Raw genomic sequence first — 23,313 nt, 5'->3', positions numbered from 1 at the left:
TACTAAATAAATTAGACCGTATAAGTAAAACTTTATTAAACACATCACATTCAGTCACAATTTATTTATTATTTATACAATACAGTTTATACACAGTTACAAATACATGTGTAGAGCACAAACCTTCTAAGTCAAGAAAATGCTTTTACACACAAATACACACAAACAAATAGGTATAAGGTATATTATAGGCTAATATAAATTGTGTCAAGTAACAAATTAAAAGCTATATTCACTGAATAAAAAAAAACACATGACCAAATGTGTTTGACTTATTTTCAGTGGGTCACAAAAGAAGATGCAAGGCAGAACCTTAAAAAAACTGACAGCCTCAGTCACAGTTCACTATCACTGCTTTTCAAAAAATATTATATATATATTATACACATATAAAAAAATAATGGTGACTGAGGCTGTCACTCTTTGCTTTTGTGTTCCACAAAATAAAAGACATGAGTGAGATGATGATTTATAAAGAAGACAGAAGTACATAGTAGACCAATCAGTTTTCATTTGCAATCAAAACTTCAGTTGTTTGTAATATCAGGGATGTGACCTTATCAGGTCAGGTTTGATCATGTAGGCCACAATTAGACAATATAGTAAATTTTTAGTGTATTATTTTATATATATATATATGTCCTATGACTCCATGATTAAATTCTCTAAAGTTTGGGGGTAATTTTTTTTATCATGTGCCTTTAAAATATTATCTTTTGTATATTTTCATATAAAATGGCAACATTTGATATAAAACATGTATTTCTTTTTTTTTTATTACATATATAAAATGTAAACAAAAAATGCCTTGTTATTTAGCATGTGCTATTTAACTAATAAGCTTTTAAAAACTCTTTGGATCTACACAAAACATGCAAATGATTTTTGGATTCAAAATGTAAATTTTTACTTAAAAGTGGTAAGTTTGCATCCCCTGAATATTCAGTTATTAATGTCCCTTTGTTATATTTGCATACAGTACATCTACTGTACAATCGAGACACTTTGTACATTATTATAACAAAATTGAGCACTTGTGACATTGGAATTTGTATTTGTAGAGAATATTTCAATAAATCATCAAGAAAGTGTTTTCGGAGTTGCAAGCTTGTATTTTGTTTCTTTCTCTCTCACAAACACAACAAAACCTTCTCAAAATCTTCTCTACAGGTGCATAAATCCTATTCTACAAATTAACAAATTCACAGCCTCAGTTACACCAGATTTATGCAGGGCTGCATTTCATTTTGCTCATATTATTGAATAGTTTTTTTACTGAAATGTGTTTATTGGACATATTTACAGACTTTATGAGAATAGTAATATTTGTAGAGAAGATCATGGTAGAATGACCTGCCTTTATTAATTTGAGCAGCTGAGTCTTCTGTTATTTCCAAAGCACTTACCTTTTCTATTCAATTAATTTCCATTCAATTTGCTCTAATTTGTAAAATAATAATAATAGTAAATAAATAACTTATTTGTAGTATGCTAGACTAAAGCCCCTTTCACAATGCACGGTGGTCCCAAAAAAAAGGCAGATCAATGTTTGTGACGAAAAAATATGTGCAAATTGTAATGAAGCAGAGATCAGTTAGTTCCACAATATCCGTTCTGAGGCTGACATCGTTCGCCAGCTTAAGTGAAACAAAACACGTCACATCGTAATGTCATGTGTCTTTATGGGATCTTTATGGTTTGTGTGTGAACGCACACACAGATTCCAGAAAATCACTGGCAGTGTGAATGAACCAAAATTGAACGATCCGGGAACAATTGGCAGGACACATTACCCATGTAGTATCTAGAATCTCAGTGTGAAAGGGGCTAAACTGAGCACTTTTATAGACCCTTTGCAAACACGTGACTACGACCATGCGACGACGCCATGACAGACGGCAGAATCACCGGAAGCACAAGCTAAATAGTAGTGGACGAGAGGGAAGTTTCATTCAGTTTAAAATAAATAACACTAAACTTTATGGCTTCTTCTATTGAACAAGCTGTGGTGTCGTTATCGGTCAAGGTACGGCATCTGGTAGGTGCTCACAAAGAACGGTATTTGGAGAACTTGGAGATCGTAGGATTGGATACCGATCCTTACCTTTTCCCTCCATTTTCACAGACCTCATTAAATCACAGAGTCTACCCAACTTCATTCCCCACAATCTGTACCACTATGTGGTAAACGGGGTATCCACATACACTGGTGCTGATGTCAAAGCTTTTAAAAGCCTGGATGCTTACCAGTTCTTTGTAACGTAATGTAACCTGTTTTTAGAGGACCTGGTCATTTGTGGCTACCCACTTAAGTTACCGTTGTTCACTGTGCCAATGCAACTTTCTAATGCAGTTGATCTATAACGTTTTATACCAAGTACCACCTCAGAAAATATTTGGCCGTCCAAGTACCTCCACAATGACCAATATTAAAATTACAGTAGCGTAGTAGGCTTAACTATTCAGCTTACGTTACTGCTCTGCACAGTTAAAAAACATTGCAGTTTTATTCCTAAAGAGAATATTTATTGTTGTCGGCCACTTTAACATTGTAAATACACAGTTTGACCATTATCACTGCACTGTGCTTACAAGTAAAAAAACAAAACAAACATTTTTATTACATGAACGAACACAAACTCGTACTCGTTTGGCTTGCCGTCCGTCCTACAGCAAAGCTCTTCTGCCGTTCGTCATGGCGTTCACAATTCGCGCAAGTAGAGGGTGACGTCACGTGCAAAGGGTCTATGCTGTTGTTCTCTTATTTGTAGAATAAGGTTTGTGCACCTCTGAATATGAAATGGTGTAACTGTTGTGTTGTGTTTGCTGAAGAGAATTAGTAAAATATATATATATGTATCTGTGACTTTCAATTTACAAATTTGCATGTGTGACTATTCATTACAACATTTCCACTGTCACAGGTGCTCAGGTTTGCTATAATAATACCTTTACAGAACATAGTAGTAGTCAGCTATCCATGCAAAGAAGTCAGTGTGGTGTACTGTAGGTGTACAGCTGTCCAGGCCAACATCTGATGCGCTGATCTCTTCAACAGTCATCACAGGAAACCTTCAATAAAAACAAAATCCATCATGCATTACCAATATAACAGGTCTGTACAATCCTGTTCCTGGAGATCTACGTACCATCAGAATTCAGATCTGACCCTGATCCAACACACACGTTTGTAACTGTCAACTGCTTTCACTGATGTGCTGTGAAGTAGATTTGCTGACAAGTTCCTCCCTGAAAGTACATTGATAACACTGTGAAACTGTATTTTCGTAGAGGATCGTTTAATAAAGTCACAATATTACTGTAACGGCATAAAAACTTCACAATCTCAGGAAGGAGGAGGCGGGAACCGGCGGACAATCAAACGAAGCTTTAATAATAAAATAAAGACAAAACATCGTGCCAACCCCTCGCAGATGACTGTCACGCACAAAAACAAAATATAGATAAATCCAATATTAAAAAAAAATTCATTTAGATTTCAAACACGTATTCTGTCTTTTAGCTGAATAACATGAGCAAAAATCAGCAGTAGGGCTGTCAAAATTGCTCAATAATGACGTTCGAATATTAAGTGTTAAACACAAGTAAACAGTCAGTAATAAGATAGGAACAAACAAATCAATAAGCAATATCATAAATAAATACAACTAAACAACATTTCAGGTACAGAAACTGTAATTAAAAGTTTAAAAACACTGCATAGTTTTCTTTATAAATAAAATAAAGATTAATCAATTAAAGTTATTAAATATATTCAGTCAAGATCAGTGAATGGTTTCCTTTGTTCTTCGATTAACATTAATGACAGCCAACGTGATCATTGGGCTGTCTCTTTAAGCAAAAACACTGTACATAGTACATGTTTTCATCTGTTCACATTCACTTAAGACGAAAACGGTTGTGTTTATGATGATATACTGATGTAGTTTTCTGTATATTGGTTGACAAATATGAAAGAAGTCAGTTTCGACTCTGAACAACCTTTTCTACAGTGGATATACACGGAACAGTCCAAGAACGGACACAAACCGGGAACCCGCAGCACAACAGCTGCTCTCTGTGCACGCTGCACACAAACAGGGCGCAAATTATTTCCATTCCTGCACTTAATCGTTTTTAATCAAATTGGAATTCGTACGCTGGAATCGTTAAGCAGAATCGAAATGCACGCGTCTTATCTAATACCCGGTTCTTGGAAATTTGGAACCGGTTTTCGATACCCATCCCTACTAATTTCCCAATCACTTGACCGGCCTCGCTCCGTTCCCAAGGCTCTCGGCCCCACCCCACTCATCACAATTACTTTTTTTAATGATCTCAGTAATAACATTGTTAAATAAAATTAGCATTGCTAACAGGAGAGTGTTTATGAGAAAGGCATGCAATAGCTTTTTATGTTCATTTACAGTCATTTACATTTGTATCATAAATACATAGGAGTACAAGCAGAAAATGTAGGAGCACACCTTAAATCAGCCTGCAAACTTACCTTTTAGGGCAATGATTAATTTATAAGGATTATTTAGCAGCTTTGCATGTTCATCTATAGTTTCCATCATCTGAAATCTTTGTGAGGTCTGACATCTTCTGAAGTCTCCACACGCGAGGCTGGAGAAACAGGAAAACAAAAGGAGAAAGATTAGCATAGCTATTTATATTTCACACAAAAGATGATTAATTTCATCACATTTAAAAGAAGTGAAACATGAGATGTTTTCTTTGTAAATACATGTTAAAATGTCATTGAACGTTCACAGTGAGTTTGATTGACAGGTGATCTGACCTATCATAACACCAATACTGCCATCATGCCTGACAATATAGTACCATATTTTCCGCACTATAATATTCATCTTTAATTTTCTCAAAAATCGGGCGTGCACCTGATAATCCGGTGTGCCTTATGTGTACACTGAGTTCCAAAATCTGTAAAAATGTTGTTGTGCGACTTTGGTAAGTGCTCTGTTTACCTGACTGTCGGACCATTTCCCGCTGACACAGGGATGTAATACCTACACTACGTATTCTGGCAGGATAAACCATGATGAGAGGGAACCCGGCATGTTTGATGGTGAAAGCTGTTCAAAAGCTGTTGCCCAGCTGTTCAATTCAGACACAGAAGATGAGGACTTTGATGGTTCTGTGGGAGAAAATTGATTAAAAAATAATGTGGGTGTATTGTTAAATAGTAGAATAAAGTAGAACTAAACTCACAGTTTTGAGACTGCGCCATATAATCCAGTGCACCTTATGGTGCAGAAAATACGGTAGACAGGAAAGTAGATTAATTTCGTGTGGACTTAAACTTGAAAAATGTTGTATAAAGACGTGTGACATCTTTTATTTTGTGCTTAAATTAAATATAAATCAATCGGTTCATGTGTGCTGCTGAACTGAGGCACTACAGTGATCTGTAACATATTAAAACAGCACAAAACACTATTTATTGTTTGAATTTCTTTAAAAAAAAAAAGGGACCAAATTTGAGAGCTGAAAACTTGTTTAATACCAGAAGTGACCTTCTCTGTCTTCTTCTGTCTGTGTGTTGTCAGTTTCCTCTATTCCCCTTGTCACTGTGTGAGAACAAGGTGTGTACTGTGAGAGCAGGATGGCCTGTCAGACATAGCAACAGTTTTTAAGGAGGGTGGGTTTTTTGCGAAGGGTCAATTGATTGCTATGATCGAAGCAGATTTTTCAGCATCACTTTAGTCTTTAGCGTCATATGATCTTCCAGAAATCATTATAATATGCTGCTCTTTGCCAAAGAAACACTTCTGATAAATATGAATGTTAAAAAAAACAGCTGTTTTATATTTTTGTGTCAAACTTTTTATAACAGCATAGAGTTTATTTATTTATTTTAAAGCTTGATTGTTATATAGACCCCAAACTTCTAAATGTTTATGTACACTACATTTTTAAAAATAAATTCATATTTTTATTCAGCAAGGACACATTAAATTAATCAAAAGTTAGTGTCAAGAAGATATATCTATTTATCAAAGAATTCTCTCTCTCTCTCTCTCTCTATATATATATATATATTCATATATAGTGCAGCACAACTGTTTTCAACATTGTTAATAATCAGAAATGTTTCTGAGCAGTAAATCATCATATTAGAATGATTTCTGAAGATCATGTGACACTGAAGACTGGATTAATGATGCTGAAAATACAGCTGCACATCACAGAAATAAATTAAATTTCACAGAAAACTGCTATTTTAAATTGTAATATTATTTCAGAAATTGGTAAGGATAGCATTAGTGTATGTTCGGGGTTAACCTGCTAGTCATTTGGTTCAGTGTGCCTTGGAGATGTTGTTGGACAGGAGGTTTGCTCAGACTCTGGAATGCAGAAGGCCATCAAACACTAGAAGAATCTAGAAATATAACAAGCAATCTTTCACAGAGCCAACAATATTCAGTATACAATGACAGTTTTATCACAATAAACCAAGCTACTAGAAATGTAGAAAAGAGAAAGAATATGTATTTGATAAATATCCTGAACAGTTTTTATCAATATTTGTTTACCATTAGACGAGATCAAAATGCGTTTGAAATGTGACGCTGATGTAATGACATGACTAATTAACGGTAACGTTAGTGTATATTTAGGTTAAATAAAAAAAGCCTATTTTCAATCATCAATTGAAAAATGACCAGCAAATATTTTACAGAACTGTCAATGCCTCTCATCTACACATAAATGTGCTATTAAAATCCCAAACTCTTCATGAAAAGCTCAGTCTATGGAGTTAGCATAAGTTACCTCCTCTGATAACGGTTAAGATGCTAACGGACTTGTTCGAAAACACTAAACCATTTCTATGAAGTAAATTCAACAGATGTTGGTCAAATACAAGCAGATGTCAGGAACAGTGGCATTTGATATTTTTGCAATATTTTTTTTAATTTACTAAACTTACCGAAAGCAGTGAAAACAGCAGTGAGAAACAGAGCTGCAGCTTGACAGTGTTGTCGATTGCCACGTTTCCATGGCAACTCCCTCCGCTCCAGTGTTTGAATCTGAATGAAATCTACTCCAATGTTCAGCGCGCGCTCATTAAAACACGCCGAATTTACATTTATTTAATTTTACAGAAACACTCTGCTTGTGTGTGTATACTGTGAGACCTAATAGTTGACTTGACCCTCTAACGCTTGCACTCTATTTGTTTTCTCACCGTTTGTTTCCTTAAAAAAATACACATTCAGTGGCAGATGGACACCCCACAAGGCTATATAAAATAATGAAGAAAAATACATTTAGTTTTTCTCCTTTTTTTTTCTGTGAGAGTGCACGCGCAGATCTCTGATGCCTCTGATCAAGTTTCAACATAGATCCGACTATGATTTCGATCAGATGCATAGGCTGTGTCGGTTGATGAGTCAACGTGTTTTCGACGTTGAATCGATGCTTTCGCTAACCCGCTACGAACTCCCGAACTGGTTCAAATGATTCGCGATCCCCAAACTGACTCAAATGATTCGCGAACCCGCTACGAACTCACGAACTGACTAAAATGATTCGCGATCCCGCTACGAATTCCCAAACTGACTCAAATGATTCGCGGACCCGAACTCACGAACTGATTAAAATGATTCGCAATCCCGCTACGAACTCCCGAACTGATTAAAATGATTCGCGATCCCGCTACGAACTCCCGCGAACTGATTCAAATGATTCGCGATCTCCAAACTGACTCAAATGATTCGCGAACCCACTACGAACTCACGAACTGATTAAAATGATTCGCGAACCCGCTACGAACTCCCGAACTGATTCAAATGATTCGCGAACCCGCTACGAACTCATGAACGATTCAATTGATCCGCGATCTCCCGAACTGACTCAAATGATTCGCGAACCCGCTACGAACTCTCGAACTGATTCAATTGATCCGCGAACTCCCGAACTGACTCAAATGATTCGCGATCCACAAACTGACTCAAATGATTCGCGAAACCGCTCCGAACTCCCGAAACTAATTAAAATGATTCACACTCCGAACTCCCGAACTGAATCAAATGATTCACGCGCCGAACTGCTAAACTGACTCAAATGATTCATGCTCCGAACTCCCAAACTGACTCAAATGTATAATTCGAGATCATAATAAATATATTTGTATATTGAACTGTTGTCTGGGTATATTTGTTGTGTTGCTCCCACCAAACTAAAATAACTTGCAAATGAAAGATAAGGCTACTTTTATTTAGAGTCCCAGCTCTTTAATTGGGTGGCATAGTCGAGCTACATTTAATTTTGGGCCACAAACTCCCACCTCTTCTGTGTGTTTTATTGTTCTGGGTCTGAATTTGAGTTCCTGGGGTTCGGGGTTACGGGGGTCATGACCCCCCCAAAAATCAGATCAGATTAAAATAATATGACATATTCAGAATGAATACTTTTGTTCGTTTTCTTTAGTAATTTCATTTGCCAGCAAGAAAGATAGTATCATATTTTAAATAATCTGTAATGTACCCCCCTGTAATGTATGTAGCTGTTAAGTTAGCTCAGCGTTTCTCAAAGTGTGGGGAGTAGACACATGACAAACAGGTTTTGTGCCCATATTTTTAATTAATTAATTTATTGACCATACACTCAAAACAAAACAAAGACACGTTTAAATGTAAGCCTTACTTAACCTTTTCACACGTAAGTTTAAAAGTTTTTCAAGGCGAACGTAGTATCGCTTTATGGTTCCCATGGAGACGCGTCAATCATTGCTTGTCAGCGCTGAATGACGGATGATCTGCTTTTATTTCCTTTTTTATTCAAATTTCACAAATTTGTTATCTATAGCAGGATATATCTGATATTCTGATTGTCAAATACGTGCAAGTGGATGTGTTTTGTTGTTCAAACACCTTCAGTTGAGCTGCATTCGCAACGTATTTTAGGTATCTATCTTATTAAAATACCTAAAAAAATACATAACATTAAATTATTATTAGGAATTTACCACCTCCGGTTCAATTTGAGATGATTATAATATGTATGTATGTATATATTATTATTATTATTTTTTTGCGTGTAAAGTTAGTTTGCAAAGTGACAAAATTAATCAAAGCACAACTAAGGTTAACGTCAGACCACACTTGTATTCTCTCAGTTTCTGGATTTGATGTTATCAGAGGCTAAATGCAAACATTCTTCTTATTATTTTTTTATCTACCTTTGTGTCTTATTTCATGCAAAGTTATAATATAATTGCACTTTCATTTTCTCTATTTGAAAGTTTTTAAGGCTGTTATATGTTACGTTTTTAAAATGTGATCTTAATAAAATACATTTTAACAATTTAACATTTTGTTTGGGTGATTGGGGACAGGTGGGGCTCGGAACCCTTTCCTACCTCCGAAGTGGGGAATGGCAGAATTTGTTTTGTTGACTGGAGTTGGCTGGCTAAATTATGCAAATTAGCATGTTATCTTTTACACAAGAAAAATTATTCATATGCCGCGAGTTTAACCCCCCCAATGGTAGACCCAAAGTTACGCCCTTGCTGCAAGCCTTAGTAGATCACATTGCATGATATATTTAGTTGTGGCCTAACGGTAAGAGTGTTGGACTTGCAATCCAAGGGTTGTGAGTTTGAGTCTTGGGCCAGCAGGAATTGTAGGTGGGGGGAGTGAAGGTACAGCATTCTCTCCACCTTCAATACCACGACTGAAGTGTCCTTGAGCAAGGCACCGAACCCCCAACTGCTCCCCGGGTGCCGCAGCATAAATGCCTGCACACTGCTCTGGGTGTGTGTTCACGGTGTGTGTGTGTGTGTGTGCACTTTGTATGGGTTAAACGCAGAGCACGATTTCTGAGTATGGGTCACCATACTTAGCCATTCTTATGCCAATAAATAACCCTAACCTAAAGAGTGTAAATCCTGACAGTAGTTTTTTTTAACGATGAAAGAGAGTTTGGGATGATGCATACTGTTAGTAAATACGCTTTTAAAGATGCGATGGAAGTAGAAACATATCTTTTCTTCATTGACATACAACCCGGTTTCAGGAGGCACACCAGCAACACATGCTTATATCCCCCTTATCTGACCCATCCATTTCAGGTTCTGGAGTATCTACTAACGTTGCGGCGGGCAATGCAAAGTAACGTTAAGTGTCAAGGCGTGACTGTTTAGCTGGAGTTTCACACATTATGCCATGCTCCTTTGGGTGCACATTTGAGCCTCACAGAGATGTGAGGCTGTGACCTGTCCCTGAACCCTCAGGCGCGCTAGCGCGCCCACTCGCAAAGAAGACCACCACGCCTCTACTACCGCGGAAGTTTTTCTCCATATTTTTTTTTTATTCGAATATTAATTTTCACCTTCGAAAATCGTTTTTTAAAAACTATTCGAATACATATTCGAATTTAGAATATTCGTTGACAGCCCTAATCAGCAGCCTACAAAAAACTGCAAGAGGAATTTTGCCTGTGCTTTAAAAAAATACCATAGCAAAAACAACTATACTAAATTAATATAAATTTAATATATTAAAGTGTTAAATACAAGTAAACAGTCAGTAATAAGATAGGAACAAACAAACCAATAAGCAATATCATAAATAAATACAACTAAACAACATTTCAGGTACAGAAACTGTAATTAAAAGTTTAAAAACACTGCATAGTTTTCTTTATAATTAAAATAAAGATTAATCAATTAAAGTTATCAAATATATTCAGTCAAGATCAGTGAATGGTTTCCTTTGTTCTTCGATTAACATTAATGACAGCCAACGTGATCATTGGGCTGTCTCTTTAAGCAAAAACACTGTACATAGTACATGTTTTCATCTGTTCACATTCACTTAAGACGAAAACGGTTGTGTTTATGATGATATACTGATGTAGTTTTCTGTATATTGGTCGACAAATATGAAAGTCAGTTTCGACTCTGAACAACCTTTTCTACAGTGGATATACACGGAACAGTCCAAGAACGGAACCCGCAGCGCAACAGCTGCTCTCTGTGCACGCGCTTGCGCTTCATGCACGCTGCACACAAACAGGGCGCAAATTATTTCCATTCCTGCACTTAATCGTTTTTAATCAAATTGGAATTCGTACGCTGGAATCGTTAAGCAGAATCGAAATGCACGCGTCTTATCTAATACCCGGTTCTTGGACATTTGGAACTGGTTTTCGATACCCATCCCTACTAATTTCCCAATCACTTGACCGGCCTCGCTCCGTTCCCAAGGCTCTCGGCCCCACCCCACTCATCACAATTACTTTTTTTAATGATCTTAGTAATAACATTGTTAAATAAAATTAGCATTGCTAACAGGAGAGTGCTTATGAGAAAGGCATGCAATAGCTCTTTATGTTCATTTACAGTCATTTACATTTGTATCATAAATACATAGGAGTACAAGCAGAAAATGTAGGAGCACACCTTAAATCAGCCTGCAAACTTACCTTTTAGGGCAATGATTAATTTATAGGGATTATTTAGCAACTTTGCATGTTCATCTATAGTTTCCATCATCTGAAATCTTTGTGAGGTCTGACATCTTCTGAAGTCTCCACACGCGAGGCTGGAGAAACAGGAAAACAAAAGGAGAAAGATTAGCATAGCTATTTACATTTCACACAAAAGATGATTTATTTCATCACATTTAAAAGAAGTGAAACATGAGATGTTTTCTTTGTAAATACATGTTAAAATGTCATTGAACGTTCACAGTGGGCTTGATTGACAGGTGATCTGACCTATCATAACGCCAATACTGCCATCATGCCTGACAATATAGTACCATATTTTCCACACTATAATATTCATCTAAGAGCCTTTCATTTTCTCAAAAATCGGGCGTGCACCTAATAATCCGCTGTACCTTATGTGTACACTGAGTTCCAAAATCTGTAAAAATGTTGTTGTGCGACTTTGGTAAGTGCTCTGTTAACCTGTCGGACCATTTCCCGCTGACACAGGGATGTAATACGTACACTACGTATTCTGGCAGGATAAACCATGATGAGAGGGAACCCGGCATGTTTGATGGTGAAAGCTGTTCAAAAGCTGCTGCCCAGCTGTTCAATTCAGACACAGAAGATGAGGACTTTGATGGTTCTGTGGGAGAAAATTGATTAAAAAATAATGTGAGTGTATTGTTAAAAGTAGAATAAAGTAGAACTAAACTCACAGTTTTGAGACTGAGCCATATAATCCAGTGCACCTTATGGTGCAGAAAATACGGTAGACAGGAAAGTAGATTAACTTCGGTGGACTTAAACTTGAAAAATGTTGTATAAAGACGTGTGACATCTTTTATTTTGTGCTTAAATTAAATATAAATCAATCGGTTCATGTGTGCTGCTTGAACTGAGGCACTACAGTGATCTGTAACATATTAAAACAGCACAAAACACTATTTATTGTTTGAATTTCTTACAAAAAAAAAAAAAAAGGGACCAAATTTGAGAGCTGAAAACTTGTTTAATACCAGAAGTGACCTTCTCTGTCTTCTTCTGTCTGTGTGTTGTCAGTTTCCTCTATTCCCCTTGTCACTGTGTGAGAACAAGGTGTGTACTGTGAGAGCAGGATGGCCTGTCAGACATAGCAACAGTTTTTAAGGAGGGTGGGTTTTTTGCGAAGGGTCAATTGATTGCTATGATCGAAGCAGATTTTTCAGCATCACTTTAGTCTTTAGCGTCATATGATCCTCCAGAAATCATTATAATATGCTGCTCTTTGCCAAAGAAACACTTCTGATAAATATGAATGTTAAAAAAAACAGCTGTTTTATATTTTTGTGTCAAACTTTTTATAACAGCATAGAGTTTATTTATTTATTTTAAAGCTTGATTGTTATATAGACCCCAAACTTCTAAATGTTTATGTACACTACATTTTTAAAAATAAATTCATATTTTTATTCAGCAAGGACACATTAAATTAATCAAAAGTTAGTGTCAAGAAGATATATCTATTTATCAAAGAATTCTCTCTCTCTCTCTCTCTCTATATATATATATATATATTCATATATTGTGCAGCACAACTGTTTTCAACATTGTTAATAATCAGAAATGTTTCTGAGCAGTAAATCATCATATTAGAATGATTTCTGAAGATCATGTGACACTGAAGTGGATTAATGATGCTGAAAATACAGCTGCACATCACAGAAATAAATTAAATTTCACAGAAAACTGCTATTTTAAATTGTAATATTATTTCAGAAATTGGTAAGGATAGCATTAGTGTATGTTCGGGGTTAACCTGCTAGTCATTTGGTTCAGTGTGCCTTGGAGATGTTGTTGGACAGGAGGTTTGCTCAGACTCTGGAATGCAGAAGGCCATCAAACACTAGAAGAATCTAGAAATATAACAAGCAATCTTTCACAGAGCCAACAATATTCAGTATACAATGACAGTTTTATCACAATAAACCAAGCTACTAGAAATGTAGAAAAGAGAAAGAATATGTATTTGATAAATATCCTGAACAGTTTTTATCAATATTTGTTTACCATTAGACGAGATCAAAATGCGTTTGAAATGTGACGCTGATGTAATGACATGACTAATTAACGGTAACGTTAGTGTATATTTAGGTTAAATAAAAAAAGCCTATTTTCAATCATCAATTGAAAAATGACCAGCAAATATTTTACAGAACTGTCAATGCCTCTCATCTACACATAAATGTGCTATTAAAATCCCAAACTCTTCATGAAAAGCTCAGTCTATGGAGTTAGCATAAGTTACCTCCTCTGATAACGGTTAAGATGCTAACGGACTTGTTCGAAAACACTAAACCATTTCTATGAAGTAAATTCAACAGATGTTGGTCAAATACAAGCAGATGTCAGGAACAGTGGCATTTGATATTTTTGCAATATTTTTTTTAATTTACTAAACTTACCGAAAGCAGTGAAAACAGCAGTGAGAAACAGAGCTGCAGCTTGACAGTGTTGTCGATTGCCACGTTTCCATGGCAACTCCCTCCGCTCCAGTGTTTGAATCTGAATGAAAGCTACTCCAATGTTCAGCGCGCGCTCATTAAAACACGCCGAATTTACATTTATTTAATTTTACAGAAACACTCTGCTTGTGTGTGTATACTGTGAGACCTAATAGTTGACTTGACCCTCTAACGCTTGCACTCTATTTGTTTTCTCACCGTTTGTTTCCTTAAAAAAATACACATTCAGTGGCAGATGGACACCCCACAAGGCTATATAAAATAATGAAGAAAAATACATTTAGTTTTTCTCCTTTTTTTTTCTGTGAGAGTGCACGCGCAGATCTCCGATGCCTCTGATCAAGTTTCAACATAGATCCGACTATGATTTCGATCAGATGCATAGGCTGTGTCGGTTGATGAGTCAACGTGTTTTCGACGTTGAATCGATGCTTTCGCTAACCCGCTACGAACTCCCGAACTGGTTCAAATGATTCGCGATCCCCAAACTGACTCAAATGATTCGCGAACCCGCTACGAACTCACGAACTGACTAAAATGATTCGCGATCCCGCTACGAATTCCCAAACTGACTCAAATGATTCGCGAACCCCAAACTGACTCAAATGATTCGCGGACCCGAACTCACGAACTGATTAAAATGATTCGCAATCCCGCTACGAACTCCCGAACTGATTAAAATGATTCGCGATCCCGCTACGAACTCCCGCGAACTGATTCAAATGATTCGCGATCTCCAAACTGACTCAAATGATTCGCGAACCCGCTACGAACTCACGAACTGATTAAAATGATTCGCGAACCTGCTACGAACTCCCGAACTGATTCAAATGATTCGCGAACCCGCTACGAACTCACGAACGATTCAATTGATCCGCGATCTCCCGAACTGACTCAAATGATTCGCGAACCCGCTACGAACTCTCGAACTGATTCAATTGATCCGCGAACTCCCGAACTGACTCAAATGATTCGCGATCCACAAACTGACTCAAATGATTCGCGAAACCGCTCCGAACTCCCGAAACTAATTAAAATGATTCACACTCCGAACTCCCGAACTGAATCAAATGATTCACGCGCCGAACTGCTAAACTGACTCAAATGATTCATGCTCCGAACTCCCAAACTGACTCAAATGTATAATTCGAGATCATAATAAATATATTTGTATATTGAACTGTTGTCTGGGTATATTTGTTGTGTTGCTCCCACCAAACTAAAATAACTTGCAAATAAAAGATAAGGCTACTTTTATTTAGAGTCCCAGCTCTTTAATTGGGTGGCATAGTCGAGCTACATTTAATTTTGGGCCACAAACTCCCACCTCTTCTGTGTGTTTTATTGTTCTGGGTCTGAATTTGAGTTCCTGGGGTCTCAAAAAAGAAAATTTTTCAATCTCCAAGATGAACATAATGACAGGAAAGAGTGACATTTACTAAAGCACCTTATCATGTCACCATAACATTTGTGTGGGTTAAAGGGACTGTTCATTTAAATGGATCAAGGATAAGGATGCAAGCATCCATACAACGATGGTTTCAATGAAATGTCTAGGGGTAAAAAAATACAAATAAAAGCGCTGATGGGAAAGTTTTGAAGGTGATCTACTGACAATGCGCAAATGAAAGAACACACACATAGCCAGATAATGTCCATAATGGTCAATGCAATGCATTATTACAGCTGTGTCATGATCAAAATAGGTTAAGACATGCTTTTTGGACTACTGCAAGCCATGCGCGTAATTTGCGGGGGGGGGGGGTTACGGGGGTCATGACCCCCCCAAAAATCAGATCAGATTAAAATAATATGACATATTCAGAATGAATACTTTTGTTCGTTTTCTTTAGTAATTTCATTTGCCAGCAAGAAAGATAGTATCATATTTTAAATAATCTGTAATGTACCCCCCTGTAATGTATGTAGCTGTTAAGTTAGCTCAGCGTTTCTCAAAGTGTGGGGAGTAGACACATGACAAACAGGTTTTGTGCCCATATTTTTAATTAATTTATTTATTGACCATACACTCAAAACAAAACAAAGACACGTTTAAATGTAAGCCTTACTTAACCTTTTCACACGTAAGTTTAAAAGTTTTTCAAGGCGAACGTAGTATCGCTTTATGGTTCCCATGGAGACGCGTCAATCATTGCTTGTCAGCGCTGAATGACGGATGATCTGCTTTTATTTCCTTTTTTATTCAAATTTCACAAATTTGTTATCTATAGCAGGATATATCTGATATTCCGATTGTCAAATACGTGCAAGTGGATGTGTTTTGTTGTTCAAACACCTTCAGTTGAGCTGCATTCGCAACGTATTTTAGGTATCTATCTTATTAAAATACCTAAAAAAATACATAACATTAAATTATTATTAGGAATTTACCACCTCCGGTTCAATTTGAGATGATTATAATATGTATGTATGTATATATTATTATTTTTTTTTTTTTTTGCGTGTAAAGTTAGTTTGCAAAGTGACAAAATTAATCAAAGCACAACTAAGGTTAACGTCAGACCACACTTGTATTCTCTCAGTTTCTGGATTTGATGTTATCAGAGGCTAAATGCAAACATTCTTCTTATTATTTTTTTATCTACCTTTGTGTCTTATTTCATGCAAAGTTATAATATAATTGCACTTTCATTTTCTCTATTTGAAAGTTTTTAAGGCTGTTATATGTTACGTTTTTAAAATGTGATCTTAATAAAATACATTTTAACAATTTAACATTTTGTTTGGGTGATTGGGGACAGGTGGGGCTCGGAACCCTTTCCTACCTCCGAAGTGGGGAATTGCAGAATTTGTTTTGTTGACTGGAGTTGGCTGGCTAAATTATGCAAATTAGCATGTTACCTTTTACACAAGAAAAATTATTCATATGCCGCGAGTTTAACCCCCCCAATGGTAGACCCAAAGTTACGCCCTTGCTGCAAGCCTTAGTAGATCACATTGCATGATATATTTAGTTGTGGCCTAACGGTAAGAGTGTTGGACTTGCAATCCAAGGGTTGTGAGTTTGAGTCTTGGGCCAGCAGGAATTGTAGGTGGGGAGAGTGAAGGTACAGCATTCTCTCCACCTTCAATACCACGACTGAAGTGTCCTTGAGCAAGGCACCGAACCCCCAACTGCTCCCCGGGTGCCGCAGCATAAATGCCTGCACACTGCTCTGGGTGTGTGTTCACGGTGTGTGTGTGTGTGTGTGCACTTTGTATGGGTTAAACGCAGAGCACGATTTCTGAGTATGGGTCACCATACTTAGCCATTCTTATGCCAATAAATAACCCTAACCTTAAGAGTGTAAATCCTGACAGTAGTTTTTTTTAACGATGAAAGAGAGTTTGGGATGATGCATACTGTTAGTAAATACGCTTTTAAAGATGCGATGGAAGTAGAAACATATCTTTTCTTCATTGACATACATCTGAGAGTAATAGTTTATCCAAAAACAAAAATGTAGGGTGGACTCGATTCAATGCCAGAGTTTCCCAACCCGGTTTCAGGAGGCACACCAGCAACACATGCTTATATCCCCCTTATCTGACCCATCCATTTCAGGTTCTGGAGTATCTACTAACAAACTGATGAGTGAAATCAGGTGTGTTTGATTTGATTGGGAAAAGTTAAAAAAATCTGTATTGTTGGTGTGCCTCCAGGAACAGGATTGGGAAACATTGATTTCAAGTATCGGCTGTTGATTAGATTTTGAGATGTGGATTGTTTTTCCCAACAGTGGAATCAGATGAAAGTGAGCTTGCAGCAAAGTTAAGATCTACAATAAGATCAATAAACATGCATTTAGAAAACAGATGTAGGGCAAGCTTCTATTTCTTGCCAACTTAAGTGGGAAACCTCTCTGCATGCAAGCTTCAGTTATTCTTTGGGTTTCTGGTGTGCTATCAAACTCAATGCATTCCTTCCTCGCTTGAAAACATGCAGTGTCCATTTCAACGATATAAAACAGTGGCACTGAACCGCAGACAGAGCGGCACAATTAAAAGGAGAGGTGGAATGTGGCAATGTGTTTCAAGACATTCAGTATCAACAGACGCAGTCCAAGACAAACATGTCAGCCGTTAAAGAGTTATCAAGTCTGATTTGATCTGGGATATCCTGTATCAAAGACCACCCAGAAGCAAACACAACCTAATGTTGGCTACATTTCCTGTGAATGTTTTGGTCCAGTCTCCTCTCCTTCATGCGATCTCCTCAGACTGCACACTGCTGTCACTGCAGATTCACCCGTGACTATGATCCGCGTCCGCTTCTCCCCGAGGCTGTTGTGAAGAAATGCTTCAGTGCTGTATGCTAATGAAATAAGCGCTAGTCTGTCACACCACACGACTATTTTCAATGCTTTACCATCAAATGTCTGGCAGGTTTGCCGGACATGGATTATGCAAACATAAAAAGTCTCTCAAAAAACAAAAACATCTAGTGCCTTAAAGCTGTGGTGGAATGTAGGGCAAAAAACGAGGAGATCAGAGAGTTATGCAATCTGACTCTGTGATGATAAAAGCATGGAAAATATCCAAACCAACTGTTATACTCTCCCAAAGCAATCACCAGCCACTGAGTCCTCAAGCTCGGCAGTACAAACACAACTGACAGCTTCATGGTGATAAAAATGACCGGGGAAGCTGAACCAGAATCATTTAGTTAGTCAAGTAAATTAGTACTTGTGCAACTTCACAATTCACTTTCAATCAACAATAAAAATACCGCATTGCTCCATATGGAGCAGATGAGGAATGCTTTTAAGCAGCACTAAAGGAGTTCACATTCCTGTCGGGTTTTTGTAGGCTGTATTTAATTCACCATTTATTCACTTAAAAATAAGTTGTATTTTTGTAAAGAAATTCCAATTTATATTTGTCTGCAAAACTCATTTCAGCCATTTAAGTATTTGACTTTAGATCATTAAAACATCACGTGCAATCATGTGATCAGTGTACAGTAAAAAGTATTACTAAATATAGGAGAGTTGTTAGAATTGGGAAAACTCCTCAAGCCAGGAACCAAACTAGGAACATCAGTAGCGATTGTACTTTTTTCTGTCTAATAACATTTATGCCATTTTGTTCATAGTTTGTTTTTGCCTTCTTTGAATCATTTCAGATTTAAAAGCGTAGATAAGCAGAGTTTGAAGGACAGCTGATGTTAATCTTAAACAGCTGTTTTTATCAGCAACTCCTGATAACATCAATCTCTACCAGAACCACTCCAGAGTCTAACTTTCCACAGACAGAAAGAGACCAAAACAGCCCTTGTATCAGCAATGGTATAAAATACAGTGAGTAATGTGTTGCTGGACCGAAGCACAGCTCTCTTTTGTAAGGATGAGGCAACTCATCAAAGCCTGAAGCAATGGACATGGAAAACTCATTAATACATTTACACCCTGATAAATACCCCCCAAATAAAAACCATCTGTCAGGGGAGAAAGAGGTCAGGGTGAAGGATGGATGGAGAGGGGAAAATTTTTTTTTCGTACTCTTGAGCTTTAACAAAGTAAACAAGGATGCTTCTGATGGAAATCCTTGCGGATATGAGAATAAGACAGCATGTGCAAGACAGATGGCATCTATCACAGACAGCACTCTGTATACGACGGGACCTGTGTGCTGATGTAAAACGCTGAAGAAGTAGGAAGTGAACGTATATACATCAAAACTAACAGGCGACCCGCTGTGCAGCCCCGTCTGCTAAAGCAGTTGTGCATGCACTCTGCCTTCCTCCATGCCAGCAGCATTCCTGCCTCCGCCGCGGCCAATGTCCTAACAACCAGCCCGCTCCTGCTGCGTCTGTACCACCAATGCAGGTTCTTTAACATTAATCTGCTCTCATTTGGAGTTCTCGGTTTGCTAATTATCCCATTGTATGGAGTTTATTAGGTGCTTTGTGCTTGCCTGATAAATGCACTTGAGTGGGTTACAGTGGCAAGGCCAGATGGCTATGCCTGGAAGGCAATGTGGGATCACGGTGCACCTCCAAATCCAGCTACGGCACAAAGATACTCACGCAAACGTGCACATGGCCTCAATCCTTTCAACACCTGTTGTAGAGCAGGATTTCTTTCTTTTAAGCCTATAATTGTAAGGATTTTAATGAGTGCTTGGAACACAATATAGATAATACAAATCTAATGATATAAAATAAATATTTCATTTAAAATATATGAAATATTATGGTAATGTATGGGACTGTTTTGGAATTTGTAGAGTTTTTTTCTTGCACAGCTACAGAAAAAAATACTTAACCAAAAAAAAAAAAATAAATAAAAAAAAATAAAAAAAATAATATATATATATATATATATATATATATATATATATATATATATATATATATATATATATATATATATATATATATATATATATTTTAATATGATATTAATTGAGAGAAAATTAAAGAGAAGGCCTACAAAAAGAGTCACAGAAATCAAACAATCCACACATATTTATGTTTCTCTGTTTGGGTGTGTGTGTTTTTGTTTTTTTTGTTTACAAGCGTCAAATTTGGCGCCAGGTACAATACATGCTTTTACAACTTATAATTAATATTTGTGGTTACTTAGTTGTTTTTCATTTTCAGCAAAATCTAGAATTAGACTAAAGTTACTTGATATACATAAATAAATTCCTTTAACAAAAAATCACGCTCCCATCTTCAAAGATACTCCACCCATTTGCCTACAATCATCAAGCTAATTATTAATGAGGAAACACCCTCAGGTGTGAATACAGGTCATAAACAACTTGCCAGAATATATGTAAACATACAAAGAAATTAAAGGATAGTTGACTCCAAATTTCCAATTCAGTCAAACATGTACCCCCCATCATGTTAAATGTTGTTTGACTTTCATTGTATGGAGAGAAAATCCAAGACACTCTTCAAAATATGGTCTATAGAAAAAAGAAAGTCATACAGATTTGTAATAACATGTGGGTGATTAAATAATGACAAAACCTTCATTTTTGGGTTGAAGTCTCCCTTTAAAGGTTTTTAAAGGCCAGGCAGACAAACACATTTCACGCTTGCATCATATATAGATTATATAAATCAGTTACTGGCTGGACTTTTCCATTGACACCTCCCAAAAAAATTATCCTGGAAAGCTTGTTATGATGCAGGAATCCCGAGGGCAGAATGACAAGTCTTGTTTTGTCAGTTATATATATTTATAGGTTTAAAAAGATATTAAGTTTAACATGGTTTCATCAAAACGCTTCATTTTCAAAGATTTTCCATACAAATCATGACATTTATAACTGTATTTTAGCTTTGACTAGATACCAGGCAACCATCCTATAAGATATGACAGCTTAGACTTCATAATGTTAGGCTATATGTCATTTGGGATACATTGTTCACTATGATTTGTACTGTAATCGATAAGAACAGCGTGTCATGGTTATTAAATGTAAATGCACGTAAAACAAAATCACCTTTATGTCACCTGCTTGAATCAGAACAAACACAAAGAGCACATTTTACCTCCTGTTTTAAAACAGGTCTCTTCTCTATGCCAAGTTCCTGAGAGAAAAAGTGAGAGCAGGCCAACAAATCAAACTGAGCAGAGCCCTGCGGAGGTCATGTGAACCTGACGGCCCAAACTGTGTCTCAGATGTACAAACTGTCAAGTTGTTTTGTGGTTGTATCGGTTAACGCTTGGCATAGAAACTACACTAAATGGCAGCCCTAAAAGACTTACTGAATCACAATCAAGGATGTTTATTTAAAACCTGGGAAGAGATTCGAAACCTCAAAACCTTCATTCATAACAAGCACAAAACACATAGTGAAGAACACTGAAGAACAACAGTTCATTTTAAATTCCTGATTTGGTTTTTGGTGTGTATGTTTTCATGATTGATAGTTTCAAAAATGCATTATTTATCACATATTTTGCATTATTGCTGCACCTCTCTTCCCAGTCTGTGTCAAATGACTTGGTTAGTTCCTGTTTCAATGAAGCCACTCCTTCCAAAACATGAAATATGCTCTGATTGGTTAGCTGCCCTAGTGTGTTGTGATTGGTGTCCGCTTAGTCCATTTTCTGGAAATGACACGCCCCTTACCATAACCGCAAGTTGCATCTCCTCACCTGTAATAATTCAATTAAATTCAAGGTTATTTGAATAGAGCTTTTCATGATACAAATCGTTGCAAAGCAGCTTTACAGAAAATTGAAGTTTACGTATGTTGTTTTAGGGTTGGCATCAATATAAACAAATGTGTGACTTTTTTCAACCAGGCCTAGTCCCCCTCGTTTTTGCATATTCCATTGACAGGAATTATTTAAATAAGTGTTACTAACTGCGTTTCCATTACAGATTTGTTATTTTATAAATGCCAAGTTATTTTATGAAACTCTAGATGGTGCTTGCTGATCGGTTCTTAATGTAACTGATGATATACACAGTGTTAAATGACTTGGCACAAACTTATTGGTTCATGTTGTATATACAGCCAATGAGTTTGGTGCTTTTCATATAAATTGCTGGTTAGTATCCACTTGAGCATTTTTCAGCGCACTTTCAGAGTTCCTCTAAAACCCTTCACCTTCCCCCTTTTACATTTTACAAAAAAAAATTATCATTAGATTTTTACGTATGTGACCTGTAAATGCGAAAATTGCAGTTCATCAAAATATTCCTTTTTTTTAATTGCCTGAAAAAACACTGTCTGAGAGTATTCCTCTTTTGCGATATATAGGAGTTTTTACGAAATTGTGTTTCCATTAGGAGTATTTTCGATTCACAGTTTCTATTTGTGCAATTTGAAGGGTGATGGAAACACAACTACTGTGAAATCATAATATCCGGAAGAAGTGTGCTATACTAGCTATATAAACAAGCTTTTTGAAATAGAAAATATCTCCTTTAAGAATGGACTTTGAGTTTTGTAACTTTTGTAATCTTTTTTTATACTCAAATATCAATACTACACACTATACTAAAGCTATACAAAACATACCTAACCAACATAAGCTGTTTTTTTCAACAGGGATGCTCAATATTTTGATGTGTCCTGAAGAAAAGTGCCTTAACTTAAAAAGTTTAGCTTCCAGTGAAAGTGATAATCAAGTAAGTGTGTGAGCAATTTAGCTTCTCCACTGAGAAAAATGCCATTTATTTTCCTACAATGAGCCGTGACAGCCTCTTTCCTCACTCTGTAAGAGCAGATGGATGGAAGGCAGACGGCCAGCTGAAGGATTAGAGGATCAATCAGCGAGACGACAAGGGCTAACAGATAATCAGTGAAAGGGCATGTACCTAGAGGTCATGCATAAAGAGAGGGCATTGTGTCCTTGAGGAAGGGTCGTACCTA

General features: G+C 36.8%; 1 long non-coding RNA gene across 7 annotated transcripts; it reads right to left on the bottom strand.

Annotated features, from left to right (window-relative positions):
• Window positions 1–813: 813 nt before the first annotated feature.
• Window positions 814–14,451, bottom strand: LOC113114286 (uncharacterized). 7 transcript variants are annotated; one of them, XR_003293706.1, is made up of 11 exons: window positions 13,908–14,451; window positions 13,262–13,358; window positions 12,483–12,586; window positions 11,986–12,109; window positions 11,455–11,573; window positions 6,310–6,406; window positions 5,531–5,634; window positions 4,992–5,161; window positions 4,511–4,629; window positions 3,150–3,249; window positions 814–3,072 (listed from the first exon to the last, which is right to left on the bottom strand). It is a non-coding gene; the product is annotated as an uncharacterized LOC113114286 (long non-coding RNA). The 7 variants fall into 7 exon arrangements; XR_003293707.1 differs by having other exon boundaries at window positions 5,531–5,594; XR_003293702.1 differs by having other exon boundaries at window positions 4,992–5,634.
• Between the last annotated feature and the right edge of the window lie 8,862 nt (window positions 14,452–23,313).

This window comes from Carassius auratus, chromosome 14 (assembly GCF_003368295.1).
Source record: "Carassius auratus strain Wakin chromosome 14, ASM336829v1, whole genome shotgun sequence".
Lineage (NCBI taxonomy): Eukaryota > Metazoa > Chordata > Actinopteri > Cypriniformes > Cyprinidae > Carassius > Carassius auratus.
The sequence above is the reverse complement of the archived record's forward strand: the minus strand, read 5'-3'. Positions and strand labels throughout refer to the sequence as shown.